The sequence below is a fragment of the Pinus tabuliformis genome, chromosome 7, assembly GCF_031772625.1.
Source record: "Pinus tabuliformis cultivar Carrire ecotype Pingquan chromosome 7, CPIR1, whole genome shotgun sequence".
NCBI classification, from domain to species: domain Eukaryota; kingdom Viridiplantae; phylum Streptophyta; class Pinopsida; order Pinales; family Pinaceae; genus Pinus; species Pinus tabuliformis.
The window spans coordinates 2,061,595,757-2,061,614,387 of NC_142293.1; the positions used below are offsets into that span (position 1 = coordinate 2,061,595,757).

Here is an 18,631-nt window from a genome sequence, read left to right on the forward strand (position 1 = left end):
TTTTTTGGGCTTCTCTGTGCACAAAAGATCTTGGAGCAAATAGAACAGAGCATTGCCTCTGTGTGTTTGAATCTTGGTTTTTGGTATTTTCCCATCAAAAATACCCAACAGTGGTATCAGAGCAGGCTTAGGCTCTTTGAAGGTGACAAAGAAGCTGAAGAGAGGAGATTGTTGCAGCAGCAAAACTTCTCAAGCAGAGTGAAGGCTCAGTCAGGAAAATACTCAGGTATTTCACAAAGTTTTTTTTGTGTTGCTCAAGGACAAAGGTATGATAAATCTAATGTTCAATGCTATTATTGCAAAAAGTATGGACATTATGCAAGTGATTGTAGAAAGAAACAACATGATATGAGTAACAGACAAAATGCAAATGTTACTAGAGAAAACAACAGTCAAAATAATGTGTTGTTAGCATGTAACATGGCTGAAACAAACAGTGAAGACATATGGTTTTTAGACTCAGGTTGCAGCAACCATATGACGGGAAACATAGCCTTCTTTTCTGCCCTAGATAAAAATGTGAAATCAGAAGTCACATTAGGAACTGATAGCAAAGTCTCTGTTATGGGAAAAGGAGAGGTAAAAATATTTACAAAGCAAGGAGAAAAGAAAACCATAGCAGATGTATACTATGTCCTTGGAATGAGATGTAACCTCTTGAGTATTGGACAGCTTGTCCATAAGGGGTACAATGTTTTCTTTAAAAAAGATGTATGCACCATCATGGATATAGCACCCAGCAAACGATGCATTGCTGAAGTGAAGATGACAAGGAACAGGATGTTCCCTCTTAGAATAAGGGCAGATTTGAAAAACAAAGGAGAAATTGTAGCAGTTACCCAAGAGGCTTTCCAAAGCGTGCCAAAGGATGAAAATTGGTTGTGGCACTTGAGATTTGGACATCTCAATTTTGGAGGTCTAAATTTGTTGAGCAGGAAAGGAATGGTAAGAGGATTACCATTGATAGAGAAACCGGACAGCCTTTGTAAAGGTTGCATATTGGGCAAACAGCATAGAGAAAGTTTTCCATCAGGGAAAAGCATAAGCACAAAGGCACCCTTAGAGATCATCCACTCAGATTTATGTGGACCAATGCAAGCTCCATCATTAGCAGGCAGCCAATATTTCCTAACATTCATTGATGACTTTACAAGAAAGACTTGGATATATTTCCTTAAAAGCAAAAGTGAAGTGTTTGAGAAATTCCAAAACTTCAAGGCATTTGTGGAAAACCAAAGCGGGTTGCATATAAAAGTCTTGAGAACTGATAGAGGAGGTGAGTATATCTCCAAGGAATTCCTAAGATTTTGTAGAGAAAATGGAATTCATAAACAGTTTACAACAAGGTACACTCCGCAGCAAAATGGAGTTGCTGAAAGGAAAAACAGGACCATCATGGATATGGCGATGAGCATGCTAAAGGCAAAGCATTTGCCAAATGACTATTGGGCTGAAGCTATAAATTGTGCAGTGTATATTTTGAATAGGTGTCTTACAAAAGCAGTGATGAACAAAGTGCCGAAAGAAGCATGGAGTGGGAGAAAGCAAGGTGTCACCCACTTGAGAGTTTTTGGATGTGTGGCCTATGCACACATTCCAGATCAGCTAAGGCGGAAGTTGGACAGCAAAGGGGAGAAATGTCTATTCATTGGATACAGTGAGGAATCCAAAGCCTACAGGTTGTATATCCCATCTACCAAGAAGTTTTTTGTCAGCAGAGATGTTCAATTCACAGAAGAGGAAGCTTGGGATGGAAGCATAGAGAAAACAGCGAATGTCAAGAACTGTTTGTCTCATGATGAAGATGAAGAGGAGGTGGCTGAAATGGATCCCCAAACAGCAGCGCCAACACAAGGACAACAAGGGACACCATTGAGGATAAATGAAAGTGCTTCTCCAAGCACACCACAAGGAGGAAATTCAAGTGCATCTTCAAGCACTTGCACACCAAGTGAACGAGGTAAGAAGTTTAGAAATCTAAGTGAAATTTATGATGAAGGAATGAATTCCTTATTTGCCTTGTATTTTCATGTTGATGATCCTATTCATTTCGAGGATGCAATTAAAGATAGGAAATGGATAGAAGCTATGGATGAGGAGATGAATGCCATAGAGAGAAAAAAAACATGGGATTTGGTTGAGTTACCAAAAGGCAAAGAAGTCATTGGTGTGAAATGGGTCTACAAGACCAAGAGCAATGCTGAAGGCAAGATTGAAAGGCATAAAGCAAGGCTGGTTGTCAAGGGGTACAAGCAGCAATATGGGAGAGATTATGAGGAGACTTTCGCCCTGGTTGCAAGAATGGAAACCGTGAGAGCAGTGCTGTCTATAGCAGCTCAAAACAAATGGAAAGTCTACCAAATGGACGTGAAGTCAGCATTCCTAAATGGAGTGTTAAAAGAAGAGGTTTATGTTGAACAGCCTCTCGGCTATGAGAAGAAAGGTGAAGAGCACAAAGTGTGCAAATTGAAGAAAGCTCTTTATGGGCTGAAGCAAGCGCCAAGAGCATGGTACAACAGGATAGATTCATATCTATTGGATAATGAATTCGACAAGTGTGAAGGAGAACCCACCGTCTACATCAAAGAAAAAGATGGTAAAATTTTGATTGTTGTCTTATATGTTGATGATGTTATTTTCACAGGCAATGATGTTTATCTTATTGAGAATTTCAAATCAGTCATGAAGGAAGAATTTGAAATGACTAACATGGATTTCTTGAGATACTTCTTAGGCATCGAAGTAGATCAAAATGAAAAAGGAATTTTTATCTCACAAGCAAGATATGTAAATCAAGTATTGGGCAGATTTAACATGCAAGAATGCAAGGCAGCGATCACTCCCACAGTAATGGGATTAAAGCTTACCAGAGAGGACAACAACAAGGATTTTGATCCTAGCTTGTATAAAAGCATTGTGGGCAGCCTTATGTATTTAACAGCTACTAGGCCTGACATTATGTACGCTGTTAGTTTAATTTCCAGGTTCATGGAGAGGCCAAAGGAGGCACATTGGCAGGCAGCAAAAAGAATTTTGAGGTATGTGAAAGGTACCAAAATGTTTGGCATATTATATAGTGTCTCAGAAAGATCAGATTTAATTGGATACACTGATAGTGATTGGGCTGGAAGTGTAGATGATTGGAAAAACACTTTCGGTTATGTTTTTCATATGGGTTCAGGAGCCATTTCATGGGCTTCTAAGAAGCAGTCCATTGTAGCATTGTCTACAACAGAGGTTGAATATGTGGTAGCTACAGCAGCAGCATGTCAAGGAGTGTGGATGAGAAGGATCTTGAGGAGCTTAGGCCAAGAGCAGGCAAAAGCGACAGTGATTTTTTGTGACAATAGCTCAACTATTGCATTGTCAAATAATCCAGTGTTTCATAAGAGAATGAAACACATTGATACAAGGTTTCACTACATCAGAGAATTGGTGAACAATGGAGAAATTATTCTAGAACATTGCAGGACTCAGGAACAGGTAGCAGACATCTTGACAAAGCCATTGGATCAGAAAAGCTTTGAATTTTTGAGAAAGTGTCTCGGTATGACCGAATGCCCAGCTATTGAAATTAAAGGGGAGTGTTGAAGTCGTAATTTCAACGCAGCCCAAAAACCACCGAACGAAACCACAAAACCGCCCAGAGCATATCGCACCACCTTCCAGCGAAAAGCAGTTTCCGTATTCTTGGCTCCGATACGATTTGGTGAAGACATGTGGCTCTCACCATACGTGACCATCTCTGACATATCGTGAGCTATCGTTCAATCAAGTGAGGGCTTCCGATATCTTTCTCCAACGTCGGATCTGCTCCCGTGTTCTCCGCCGTTGATCGATTGAAGCTCCATACAAACCAACATCAAATCAGATTTTGCGTGGAGTGTTCGATTTTTGGGTTGACCGCCGTGGAAGAAAGGACATGAAATTTAATGTGTCTACGTAGAATTAAGTGGTGGCCTTTAATGTGGTGATGGGCATACCTCCCATATGTTTTTTATATATTTTTTTATACGGCATGTATTAAAATTTAAAATCGTATGTAATAAGTTCTTTGTTTGTGTGTTGACCTTTTTATTATTATGTATGGCACACGGGAGGAAATATAGATTGGTGTTCGCAGCAGCGAGAAAAACATGTGTGGATGTATGCACAGCAGTGCACAAGATATACTTGGTAATATTTTGTGGGGCAGCGTAAAAACGATGGTGCAGTAAAAGGGAAAACTATGTATTAACGCACAACGGTGCATAAAGAAAATGGTGGAGCGCATTTGTTTTGGATGCATATGTAATTTGTTTTTGTTTTACAGTTTTACACCAATAAATGTAAATGAAGGTTTTACAGCAGTAAATGCATATGTAATTTGTTTTTGTTTTACAGTTTTACACCAGTAAATGTAAATGAAGGTTTTACAGCAGTAAATGTTAATGAGAATTTTTCCCGGAGTGTAAATTCTCATATGGAGAAAGAGTAAATTTTTTTTGCTTTTTTGTTTTAATGAATAGAAATATTTTATGGTGAAATACTCTGTTCCTCAATGAAATTTTTTGGGCTTATCTGTGCACAAAAGATCCTGGAGCAAATAGAACAGAGCATTGACTATGTGTGTTTGAATCTTGGTTTTTGGTATTTTCCCATCAAAAATACCCAACAGAGACATTGTAGGTCGGGACCTCTTATGACATCTGAAATTTAGAAAGAAAAAACAAGATACGTGACTGGTTTGAAGAACGCTAACAAAGACATAGCACTCCCCTGCGAGGGATGGAGGGAGACATTGTAGGTCGGGACCTCTTATGACATTTGAAATTTAGAAAGAAAAAACAAGATACGTGACTGGTTTGAAGAACGCTACCAAAGACATAGCACTCCCTGCGAGGGATGGAGGAGACATTGTAGGTCGGTTTGCCATTGTAGGTCGGTTTGCGAGGGATGGATGGAGACATTGTAGGTCGGTTCGCGAGGGATGGAGACATTGTAGGTATAGAGAAAGATGGAGACTTTGTTCATCGCAGTCAAGTAAGAAATGTTTGGTTTCCCACATACATGAAGGCCAACCAGAGTTAACGCATTCAAGATATTTTTTTAAGGATATGGTAGAATGAACGGACAAAGTTTGTTAACGCATTCAAGATTTTTTTTTAAGGATATGGTAGAATGAGTGGACAAAGTTTTAGCTCGAGTTATTGAAAGTTACTTTCAAATTCCTACCATGTCAACTAAGTTATTTCTTTACAAAATTCAATTTAATAAAGTGAAAATCAAGCTATCCAAGATATTTTAAGGAAATTCAATTTCAATATTTTTTCACATTTTTACCAAATTCAATTTATTTATTGTTAACACTTTTGCCAAATTCAGTTTCTACTCAGAAATGTAGAAGAGTTTGCTACAAGATTAGGTTTAGTCTTCGACGAAGATTCTCTTATCCAGCCAGCGTAGCATTTTTTGCGGGCAGAATAAGATTTAGTCTCGGAGCTGTTATAAATACTCCCTGTGGCTACCAAATGGTATGCTGCGGACCTTTTTGCGCTCAATCGCCATTTCTTAATTTTCATTCTGCAGGACTTTTTCGCTGAACGAAGTTGCCGTACAAACGTCTAATGGGTAGAGATTTGAGATGTATAATAACCCTTATACTCATCGTCACTCTTTTCACAGGGAATCTCATACGCCCCACAGAATCTCGCTCCTCGGGTAAACAAAATACGCTTTTGTTTTTTTCCACCATTGACACTTTCTGAATAGCGGTCAGAAATTTTGCTTTTGTTTCTGTTAATTGCCGTAGCTTAAATTTAAATTTTGACACATTTCATGTGAATTATTTACATCAGATGATAGTGGCATGAAAAGTAAAGAGGAATTAATCCAGCAGGTACCAAACCCTTTCGCCGCTCCACTTTTCAATTTGTTATCTCCGTAATTATGTTTTCTTTTTAAAAAATTACATAATACAACATATTTCAGGATAAACTACATATTTCTGGATATGGTTATGTTATGAAGATTTCAATCTTTTTTCTTCCAACCAACTGGAACACTCAATTGACTATATATATAGTTAAACCGCCCGGCTCCAATCGTGCTATGTATATATACGCTTATGGATCTGTGAACGAAACTGCAGGGCAGCACAAGTACAATCCACAATACGAAGAAACAAACGGCTGGGCGAAGGCGCCGATGCAGGAACCTGGTAGTTATGGCTCTGGTGGAATCCCGACCCCTTATGCCCGGCCATGACCTTATACGGTTGGCCATTAATAGAATGTCAAGCATTCAGTGTCACTAAGCAGAGTCGGGTCTGAGACATGCTAAAGCTAATTAATTAATGAAGCCCTCATGCATATCTTTAATAGGTTGCGTTTACATCGTCATTAGCCAGATGGATGTATTGGTCATTCCATAATTGTTATATCTTATTATCAAATACACTCTTTATATCATTGTTCTTGTTGCCGAGTTAAACAAGTCATAAATCTGATTACCAAGAAGGAATATGATTTCTCTACTCTATCTTATTCTGGTCTTACGTTTCCATGAGGTTATTTTAACATTGTTCTCATTTGATGTACAAGCTGTTTAGTTATTTTATTAATAATAATAATAATAATAATTTTTACAGTAACTCATCACACTCAGAAGTGTGTCTTTCTCTCACGTAATAAAGTTAAAAAGGCCAAATGAGTACATGTATTTATTTATTTAATCCTGAAATGTTACCATCTTAAAATAGGCACATAAATCATGTATATGTATATGTATATGAAATTACATTTTTCACATTTATGTAATACAATTTTAGGTATAATTATAATTTTTTATTATTTAAAATGTGTATAAATAAATTTAATACCTTAAAAAAATCTAGGTAAATTAAACACCCTCATCTACTTTAATAAAAAGTTTTTAATTTTATTTTTTGCTAAATTTGACCAAAATTGATTAAAAAAAATACATAGAAGAGGATAATTTCATCTATTGATAAGACTACACACACTATTTCGAAAAGTTGGTGATTCTATTGGTTGAGACTCTAAGATGATTATAGCACTACGCAACACCCAAAATACTAAGACTTTAAGATGAGACTTCAAGATAAGCATAGCCTCATTCATTGTGGATCTTTGGTGATCCTACATTGTACAATGAACCTTGAAGCTTAAAGGTTCAGACTCATATGACATGTCCACATGCATGGACCATTGGCATTCTACATAAAAGGTAGAGCAATTTTTTTGTTTATGTAGGTGAAATAGTTGTTTTATTGTTTGTTTTTGAAAGTTTTATGTAGTTTCTTTTATAAATTGGGCCTATTTATTAATTTGATTAGAAAACAAATCTATTTTTTGCTAGATATGGAACTCTCAAATAACACATATTTAAATAAAATTTGAATTATAAGGTGGATCTATAATTTTTTTTGCTTTAACTAGATTGAGTATTTCCAAAAAAAAGGAACTAGAAAATCACTTAATTCATAATTTTGTGATAAAATTATCATGATAAACTATGTAACACAAATTTATATATTATTCACTACTATGATAAAATTATCATAATAAACTATGTAACACAATTTTTTTCCAAAAACGGAACTAGAAAATCACTTAATTTACTACTTTGAATGGACATATTCACTATTTTGTGATAAATTATCATGATAAATTATGCAACACAAATTTATATAATATTCACTACTTTTTTGATAAAATTATCATAATAAACTATGTAAAAAGAAACTATATAAATTTGTAGAAGAAAAAATTTCAATCATTTATGTCTTAATACTTCACGGGATTTTTGTAACACCCTCCTCCCACATTTACCCAAGCTAGCGACTCCACTAGGATAAACGTGTGACGAGAGGCTACTAAGATGTGATTCAACTAGCCATGTACAATTAAGAAAGTGGAACCAATAAAATTAAACCAAAATAAATTCCACACATGCTAGAGAACCTTCAGGAGCCAACCAACCCTTCCATGTGACCAACCTGTGAGCAAACTTAACTTTTCACATATCTAAAACCCTAGTCTTTCCCTTGACAAGGAAACTATGCGACTATAGGCCTCCATTGAATCACACATCAAGGCAAGCCAGAGACTGTGGACTTTTTCAACTAGTTTTGTGCCAACGACCTCATATTCTATGCCATTTTTTCAGGGCCTCAACTCAAAAACCTTCAAAAATGATAATAACATTGAAACAAAGGTACTACTGCAAACATTTTATCAATGACTTGACTGCACTCCTACTAGCCATGACAGGAATCTCATCAAATATGTCACAAATACGTAGTCCACATGTTATAACAACAAATTTGAGCATGGGGGTCTCATACTTATCTGAGATTCGTAAAGAAGCATTGATGTCTCATCGAAATAGCTGCATTGTCATCTATTAGGTCATATATTCATTGTTCATTCATTTACAACCAAAACATGATGAGATCCATACATTATCACTCTCATCAAACATGCTCATAACTAACATATAACCAATAGAAATAAAAACGATACAAGAACCATAAATACCACATATGAACCAATACATTTACTCATGTAATATCGAGAAGAAGAGACTTTTATTAATGAATGCATAAGCCAACTAGGTTTGGGACTTTGAGTACCACCTGACCATAGGTTGTTAGAACCAAATCTTTCTTTCAGCTCATTACTCTCATGTCATATTCCAAGCATGAATGTCAAACTCACAAAAAAATAAACCAGGACTTACCAAGGTTAAACCACCTAAACCCTCATCAATAGAACCAGGATTTACCGCAATCCCCACCAGACCAATAGGCCATAAACAATCGTGGATGCCATCGGGTTTCTCCACATACACCATCAGGAATTTGTCTGTCTCAACCTCTCAGCTTCCGCGTGTATCCTGGCATTACCGGTCAAGGGATTCCTAGGCCAATAAGGCCTCCACCCTCTAGGCTTTACCATGTATCTCGCCCTTACTAGTCAAGGGATTCCTAGTCCCAATTAAGAGTACTCACCACTTAACTTTACCATTTACCAGTCAAGGGATTCCCATGCTTAATTGAGGTGTTAATCTAGGTGGATATTGGTTGCCACCTACGTATTCCAATTGGACCCCCACTATTTTTCGTTTTTAGTTTCCTTAATTATAGCAAAACTTAATATTTTGGGCAGTTTTTTGGGTCCTAAACTTTCAAAGCCGTTTTGAGGGACTAAAATATGTTTTTAGATAAACTTGAGAGACCGGAAAAGTCCTTGAAAGAGTATTAAAATACCCAAGGATCAAAGTAGAAAACTTAACAATCCTTATACCAAGAGATCACAAGATGAAGATTGAAGATAAACACACTTCATTGCTTGAGAAAGTGAGCTATACATGAGCCTAATTTATAGGAACAATAGAGGCTTATAATGATAGCTATAAGATAAGATCGATGACTCAATAGATAAGGATAAGAATAACAACGTAGCTAATAAGATCGTTACATAAGATTACAAGTTTCGATATCTATTGGAATTATAACAGCCCTCCATAAGCAAAATCTAAGGAGGAAAATAAAGAAAAAAGAACACAATGAATGGGTCCTGAAAACTAGGCATTTTTAGGTACCCATGTACAACATTTCATAAGAAATAAACAAGGAAATAAAATTAAGAGATAAAGAAAGGAGGACTCAATATGACCCCCCAAGGACAACTTCCTTCACTCCAAGAACATGTCGTAACTGAAGAAACATTGGTCATGTCAAGGAATTTGTAAAATTATTTCTTATTTGCTCTTCAGTAGGTACCTATTATAGGTTGAGAACAACATCTTGAATAAGTTGGTGAATGAAGTGCATATGAATCTCAATGTGTTTTTTCATTTGATGCTCCACATGATTTCTAGAAATTTTTATTGCACATTGATTATCACACCATAAGAGAGTAGGTCGATCCCGCTGAATGCCAAATTCAAGCAATAATCATCCAACCAAAGAAATTCTTGACTTGTGAGAACTGCAACTCTATACTCATCTTATGTCGTAGAAAATGCAATTGTTGATTGTTTCTTATAGGACCAAGAAATTGGAGCAGATCCAAGATAGAAGTACAAATCCACAGGTGGATTTTCGACTATCCACTAATCCAACCTAGTCGGAATCAGTGAAATCTACAAGCTCACAATAACTAGTTGATCTGAAAATCACTCATGAGTGACCTCAGTTAATTAATTAATAAATGAAGGTATTACAGACTCATGTGTTGGCGTTTGTCTATGTTATATTAGGCAACGGATCAATCAGATTACAAAATACACAGACACAGGAAGAATGGAAAACTATAGGAGAAACATAGTAAGAAAATACAAGAACACAACAAATTAATAAGGAGTTCACCCTATCCTCCAGGGCTACGTCTCCAGTACAACTTTCAGTGGTGGCCTTCTTTTATTGTGTCTTTAAAGTAGAGATTTACAATGAGAAGCTCAATTTGGGTCTCTTGAAATAGATAATGTTTGGTGGGGTGGGTTTTGGATCCCCCAAGCCACTAGAGTACACAGACTCTTTTCCTTATCAGATCTTGACCTCTTTGGTCTTTAATGGGAGGAGCCCAATGTGGTGCTAAATTCTCGACAGATGCTCTCAGGGATTGCTTGAACCTCTCAAGATTTTTGTCTGCTCGATGCTACCTTAGGTCAGCTCAGGTCTCTGTTTTCTGCTTTTTGCGTCACTATATCTTCCTTGATCTCTCTCTCTCTGTCTTCGTTCTCTTCTTCTCTCTTCTTCATGTTCTGTTCTCTGCTTGTTCATGTCTTAAAGCCAATCTATCTCATGACTATTCAATTCCGCTTCTTCCCCTTCAGATTGCCTACTGCAATTCGCTTGGAGTTCCTTGCCTCTACATCATCACCATTGTCCATAGGGAATTGAGCACTTGTCCTCTCATGAATTGCGCCAGCTCTTCCTCGATGGTTCGGTAATTCAATTACACTATGGAATGACTCATCCACCAACTCAGGGGTCAAATCAGACTTCAAAATTTTACATGCCACAACTTAATTCCCTTGTCAAATCCGGTTTCTCCATTAGGTGCAATCTTCGCCATCAGATCTAGAGCCCCTAGATCCTACGTTATTCTCTCATTTCATGCAGTTGACTTGCTCGACTGTTAGCGCGCGATGAGAGGTAGGTTTCTCTCTCATCCACCAGACATGAGTCATGCGATGAATGGAATCACTTAGTTTCAACCAAATCCACTTACCCCCCAAGGGTGCCCCTGATAGACTGCTAGTTTTGGAGTGCGGGACCCGCCTTTTTCTTTAGTGCTTTCCCCATGGTTTCCCGACTTCCCATGCGGCCGACTGCTCGTGGTATTTCCTTCTCGAGGGGTTTGTCCTAGCGATGCATGATAAGTGATAATCGCGCACTAGAAATGGCCTCTATTTCCCAATCCGCGCTTTGCAAGTGCCAGTTTTGCCTCTTGTATAGACTCCATGGGCCTTGGTCAGCGCGCTTTGACCGAGGTCCTCGTTGTTCCTTGCTGGCTACAATCTACCACTGTCCAGAGGTCTTCCTGATCACTCTATGTTCATAAATTCAAAGTCTGTCCTGTCTTAATACAGTCATGGCACTTTGATAATATTCATGGATCCAATTCGAATCACAACCTTCCCACTGAAAAATCTTTTGGACCACCAAAAGTTTGTTTTCAAGCATCGACTAAGTGAGGGTACAATTGTCTCACTTGTCCAATCTCTATCCACTTTGCACTGCTTGGCTTTGAACCCTTGAGCCCTACTCTGAGGTACTCAACATCTCCTCTGCGTGTCGTCCTCACCTTCCTGTCCAGAACTGTGTCTTCCTGCAATTCATTAAGATATTCAGGTAGCAGGTCATCAATAGAAGGTAATTGACTCTACTGTTCGGGACCCTCAATTAGAGAGGGTTCAAACAATCTCAAGGAATATGCAATTATGACTGAGCAGATGTGCATGTAAGTTGGTAGATCAAGGTGAAAAGCATTTTCACCAATCTTCTCAAGTATCCTGAAGGGTCCATACCTAATAGGCTTTAGCTTTTTAGCTTCACCTTGCGTCCTATCCTTGCTCATATACAACCAGATTTGGTAACCAACTTGGAAACCATGCTCTATCTGATGCTTGTCATGCCTTGCCTTGTATTTGGCTTGGCTCTTTTCTAGCTGTTCCTGTACTACCTGGTGGATCTCTTGGATCTGTTCAATGAACCTAGTTTCCATTTCCACATCACTGGGCCCATCAATTGTGGTACCTTTACCAAAGACAGAATCTAAAGGAGACCTTGGTGTGAAACCAAAACAGGTCTCAAAAGGAGATCTCTTTGTAGAAGAATGTTTTTCTCTATTGTAATCATGCTGCACATAACACAAATGTTCATCCCAAAGCTTAGGATGTTTGCTGCAATATCCTCTGAGCAACTGGATCACTGTCCTATTGACTGCTTTTGTCTAGCCATCAGCTTGTGGATGAAAAGTTGTGCTTTTCTTCAGTTTGGTGTCCATCAATTCCCACAGACTTGACAAAATATTCCGCACAGATTGGGGGTCTCGATTAGATACAATGGAACTAGGCAATCCAAAATGAACCCATACATGTTCAAAAAATAGTTTTTTAGTTTGTTCAGATGTAATCTGTTTATTTCAAGGTATCAAAATACACATTTTGCTGAACCTATCCACAACAACATATACATAATCATGACCTTTCCTAGATTTAGGCAGTCCTCCAACAAAATCCATGGAAACAATTTCCCAAGGGTGAGAAGGAACTGGTAGTGGAGTGTATAAGCGTAGTTTTCTATTGTTGGGCTTGCTTTTAGCACACATAATACACCCTCTTACATATCTAGAAACTGTCTCATTCATTTTTGGCCAATAACAAAATCTTTGCAATTTGTGCAACTGTTTTACTTACCCCAAAGTGACCTAATATTATAGAAGTGTGTCCTTCTCTAATTATATTTACTCTGTCAGTTTGTGGAATGCATTACTTCCCACAATGGTATAAGAGTCGGTCTTTTATATGATAATCCAATTATTCTACTCGTTTGCCTTGACTTAAAGTTGCATATACATCTTTAAAGTCTATATCTTGAGCATATTGTTCAATGTAGCTTTCATGTAGCATAGAATTATGCTTAAGTACAGTAGATGCATTTATAGTAGGTCTAAACAACATGTCTAAAACTTTATTGTGTATTCCATTTTTATATCTGATGACTAAATGAAATTGTTGTAGGAACCCCATCCGCCTATAGTGCCTTGATTGCTACAACTTAGTTTGGGAATGTAGATATTGAAGTGGTTGATGATCAATATGTATTACTGTCTCTTTGCCATTAAGTAATGTTTCCATTTTTTCACAATCTAAACTATTGCATACAATTCTTTATCATATGTAGGATAGTTAACTACTATAGGCTTAAAAGTCTCAGAATGATAACATATGGGTTTACCGTGCTGTGTCAACACTGCTCCCATGGCATAGTCATTGGCATCTATTTGGATCTCAAATGGTCTTTGGAGATCAGGCAGTGCTAGTATAGGTGCTATACTAATCTTTTCTTTCAAGGTGTCGAAGGCTTTATGTTGTTTGCCTCCCCACTGAAACACCTTGTTCAATCCCGTTAAAGCATGTAAGGGAGCCGCAATTAAGGAAAAGTTAGAAATGAACTTCCTCCAATATTTTGCTACTCCTAAGAAGCTTCTAACTTCTACAACAGGTTTGGGTTTAGGCCAGTTCACAATGATTTCCACCTTAGAGGGATCTATCTTCAATTCACCACCCCCTACTATATGACCCAAATAATTCAAACATGTTTTGCAAAATTCACATTTTGAGAGTTTAACATGAAGTTTTTCTCTTTTCAAAACATCTAGTGTTTGTTTAACATGCTTTAAGTGTTCTTCCCACATTTTGCTAAAAATTAGAATGTCATCCAGATACACAATAACAAAATCATCAAGAAAAGGTCTGAGTACATCATTCATTAGTCTCATGAAAGTAGCGGGAGCATTAGTTGAGCCAAAGGCATAACCAGCCACTCATACAATCCCTGCTTTGTTTTGAACTCAGTCTTCCATGCATCTGATCTAATGGTATCCACTGTGCAAGTCTAGCTTGGAGAAATAAACAACTTTTTTCAATTGATCTAAAAGATCATCTATGTAAGGAAGGCGATAACAATTTTTTATTATTATCTTATTCAGTGCTCGGTAATCAATGCACATTCTCCATGAGCCATCTTTCTTTCTCACCAAAACGATTGTTGACCCACGTGGTGATGTGCTAGGTCTGATGGACCCTTCCTCGAGCAATTCCTGCACCTTCTTCTTGATTTCAGCATTCTCTAAAGTGGAAAACCTATTATACCTGTGGGTGCAATGGTTGTTTTGTCTCCCGAGTCTGACCCCAAATCTTTCTGAATGGCTACAACAATTTTCTTCTTCTTGCCCTCAAAATTATTAGGTCTCAGCTCTGGATGCAGAATCCAACAATGCTTATCATCATGCCCATCCTTTTTACAGTGGGTGCATGAAGCCTTTCTTTTCTGTGCAGTGTTAGCCTTCCTTGCTTTCCACTTCTGCTTGCTTTTCTCAGTATTCTTGCTTGCAGTGGGTTGGGATGATCCCCCAACTTCTAGACTTCCATTCTTTCCTCTAGCTTCTATATTTGTAGCTTGTACAGATACCTCATCTATACTAGTGGGATTAAACATGAGGATAGTATGCCTCATGTAGCTGTGTAGACCACCAATGTACTTCAACAGAGTCTCAGTTGAGTCTAATGATATTCCTAGAATTAATGCTCTCTTTCTAAATTCTTGAGTGTACCCCTGTACACTTTTCCCTTTCAACTGTCGAAGAGTTTACCAACTCATCATGGCTTGCTGCATGTAGGCCAATGGATAGAACTACCTTTTGATTGCAGAAACAAATTCACTCCAGAAAGAGATGGTCTTACCATGTCTTTTCATGTCAGCTTGGGTTCTGCCTTCCCACCAAACCAAGGTAGTGCCTCCAAGGTGTAGGCTTCCCAGCTGAATCTTGCTCTTGTCTAAGTCGATATTTTACACTCCACAATAAACATGAATTTGTCTAATCCAATTGTCTAGCTTTTCAACTCTCCATCATATATAGGTAAATCAAATTTAACATCTAGTTTGATCAAAGATGCTTTCCTTTTAGGGTTATTAGGAGGTGTGAAGAATATTTCCTCTTTACCTTTGGCTCTTGAGTGGTCATGGGAATGTGACTCATCTTCTCCTTTGTCTTTCTTAGAGCTTGATGAATCTTCATTGTTATGTTTTCTAAAGTCCCTATACATTTCTTCTACCATGGACTTTATTGCTAGGAAACTATCTATGAATTTAGGGTCTCGCCCTATAGAACCTTCCTCTGACATTCTCTTCCAAGGATAGACTCTCCCAATTTCAGGATTAGTTTCGACCAACTCTCCTTCTCCTAATTTGAGCTTTGATCTAGTTAGAATTCAACAGCTAAAGCAACACAAGCTTTTCTAACCTTAATAGCCTAAAACTCTGATACCACTTGATCTGAAAAACACTCGTGAGTGACCTCAATTAATTAATTAATAAATGAAGGTATTACAGACTCATGTGCTGGTGTGTGTCTATGTTATCTTAAGCAACGGATTGACCAGATTGCAAAATACATAGACATTGGAAGAATGGAAAACAATAGGAGAAACACAGTAAGCAAATACAAGAACACAACAAATTAATAAGGAGTTCACCCTATCCTCCAGGGCTACATATCCGGTCTAGCTCTCAATGGTGGCCTTCTTTTATTGTGTCTTTAAAGAAGAGATTTACAATGAGGAGCTCAATTTAAGTCTCCTAAAATAGATAATGTTTGGTAGGGTGGTTCTTGGATCCCCCAAGCCACTAGAGTACACAGACTCTTTTCCTTACCATATCTTTACCTCTCTGGTCTTTAATGGGAGGAGCCCAATGTGATGTTCAATTCTCGACAGATCCTCTCAGGGATTGCTTGAACCTCTCAAGATTTATGTCTGCTCGATGCTACCTTAGGTCAGGTCGGCTCTCTATTTTCTGCTTTTTGCTTCACTGTCTCTTCTTTGCTCTCGCTCTCTCTGTCTTCATTCTCTTCTTCTTCTTCTTCATGTTATGTTCTCTGCTTATTCATGGCTTAAAGGCAATCTATCTCACGATTGTTTGATTCCCCTTTTGCCCCTTTGGATCGCCTGCTGCTGTTCACTTGGAGTTCCCTGCCTCTGCATCATCGCCATCGTCCACAGGGAAGTGGCCGCTTGTCCTCTCATGAACTGTGCCAGCTCTTCCTCAACGGTTCGGTAATTCAATTACACTATGGAATGACTCATCTGCTAGCTCAGTGGTCAAATCGGACTTCAGAATTTTACATGTCATGGCTCAATTACCTTGTCAAATCCAGTTTCTCAATCGAGTGCAATCTCTGTCGTCTGATCTGGAGCCCCCAGATCCTACGTTATTCACTCATTTTGCTCAATTAACTTGCTCGACCGTTAGCGCATGATGAGAGGTAGTTTTCTCTCTCATCCATCAGACACGCGTCGTGCGATGAATGGAATCGCTCGGTTTCAACAAAATCCACTTACCGCCCAAGGGTGCCCTTGATATACTGCCTGTTTTGGAGTGCGAGACTTACCTTTTGCCTTAGTTCTTTCCCCACGGTTTCCCATCTTCCCATTCGACCAAGCGCTTGGGGCCTTTCCTTCTTGAGTCGTTTTGCCTAGTAATCGCGCATTAGAAATGGCCCCCATTTCCTGATCTGGGCTTCCGAAGTGCCATTTTTTCCTCCCGCGTGGACTCCATGGGCCTCGGTCAGTGCGCTTTGACCAAGGTTTTCGTTGTTCCTTGCTGGCTGCAATCTACCACTATCTAGAGGTCTTCATGATCGCTTTGTGTTCATAAACTCGAAGTTTGTCTTGTCTTAATATAGTCATGGCACTTTGATAATCTTCATGGATTCAATTCAGATCACTAGTATTATATTGAATGCCAAAATTGGAAGTTCATTGAATATATATGAGAATATGATTTGCTTATTTCTACCGACTCTGAGGAGGATCATGAACAAATTTTGATACCATCCCAATTGTATATGCAATGTCAGGTCGAGCGTGTGTCAAATAAAGTAGGTTGCCAACAAGTTGGCAATACAATGTAGGATCCACCCTAGGTGTGGTGCAACTAGCCATAAGAATAACACCTGACTGAGAAGGAATAGGTTAAGACATACAATTACCCATGCCAAAACATTGGAGTAAATCAAGAGAATATTTATGTTGGAAGATGGTGATTCCATTTGAAGATTGGTGAACATGCAAGCCAAGAAAGTATTGTATAATATTAAGATTTGTCATAAAAAATTGTCCCATCAATGCTTCCTTAACATTCTAAATCATAGATGAAGAACTTCCTATCAGGATCAGATCATCCACATATAGAACTAGAATAAATAAATAAGATCCCTCTCTCGTAGTGTAGACTATTGGATCAGAGTGAAAATGATTGAACCCTCAAGAAAGGAAAAAGATATCCATCTTCTCATACCAATCTCTAGGAGCTTGTTTGAGACCATAGAAATATTTCCTAAGCTTGCTCACAAGTGAAGGACCCTACACAAAATAGGAGGTTTCTCCATGTAAATCTCCTCATGTAGATCACCATGCAGAAAAACACTCTTAACATATATTTGGTAAACTGACCAACCTTGGGAGGCTGGAAGAGAAATCACAAGAGAAATAAAATCCATATTGGTGATATGATCAAAAGTCTCAGAATAGTTAATTCCTTCAACCTGTGAAATTCCCTTAGCCATAAGATGTGCCTTATGTTTTTTTATAGATCCATTTGTTGCATATTTGATTCTATATACCCACTTGCAACACACCAAATTACATCCCTTTGGGAGAGGAATAAGATTCCAAGTATGATTCTTCATCAAAGAAGAATACTCTTCTATCATGGAGACTTCCCACTCAAGTTTTCCAACAACATTACAAAATTGTTGTGCATCATCGAAAATAGCATGACTCAAAAGAGAGATTCCTTCAGACTATGGTTAATTTGAGGCTAGATACCTGAAATTAGTTGCATCATAGCCGGATCTACCATGATGCCTTCTCTGACAGATAATCCTCCTTAAGGAATTATCTAAAACATGCTCCTCCTGTATGGGTTCTGCTGGTGCTGATGGAAGGTTTTATTCTCATGGAGGAACTTCAGTAGACCTTTCTTCTCTTACCATATCTATAAAATAATCACAATTATTAGAACCAAAATAACCTTTTGAAGATGAGGTAGTATGGGAAGAAGATGATCCTCGACTGATATTTTCATTAAAATGAACATCTCTTTACAACAAAATTTCCTTAGAGTTAGGTTCAAAGAGTCAATAAGCTTTCATGTCCTCACAGTAACCAACAAATATCAATTGCTAAATTTTCTTTTCCATGGTTTTGCGTTTTTCATATGGAATTAATGCCCAAGAAGGACTACCAAATACCCTGAAAGAAGAAACATCAAGCTTCTCTTATGTGCAAGCTTCCATTGGAGACATATTTTGAACTTCCTTATGAGGCATCCTAT

The 18,631-nt window shown here is 38.0% G+C and overlaps 1 long non-coding RNA gene across 1 annotated transcript; it reads left to right on the forward strand.

The window, feature by feature from the left end:
* The first annotated feature begins 5,480 nt into the window (after positions 1–5,480).
* On the forward strand, positions 5,481–6,524 carry LOC149256783 (uncharacterized). Its single transcript, XR_016266470.1, has 3 exons — positions 5,481–5,700; positions 5,838–5,878; positions 6,131–6,524. It is a non-coding gene; the product is annotated as an uncharacterized LOC149256783 (long non-coding RNA).
* The last annotated feature ends 12,107 nt before the right edge of the window (positions 6,525–18,631 follow it).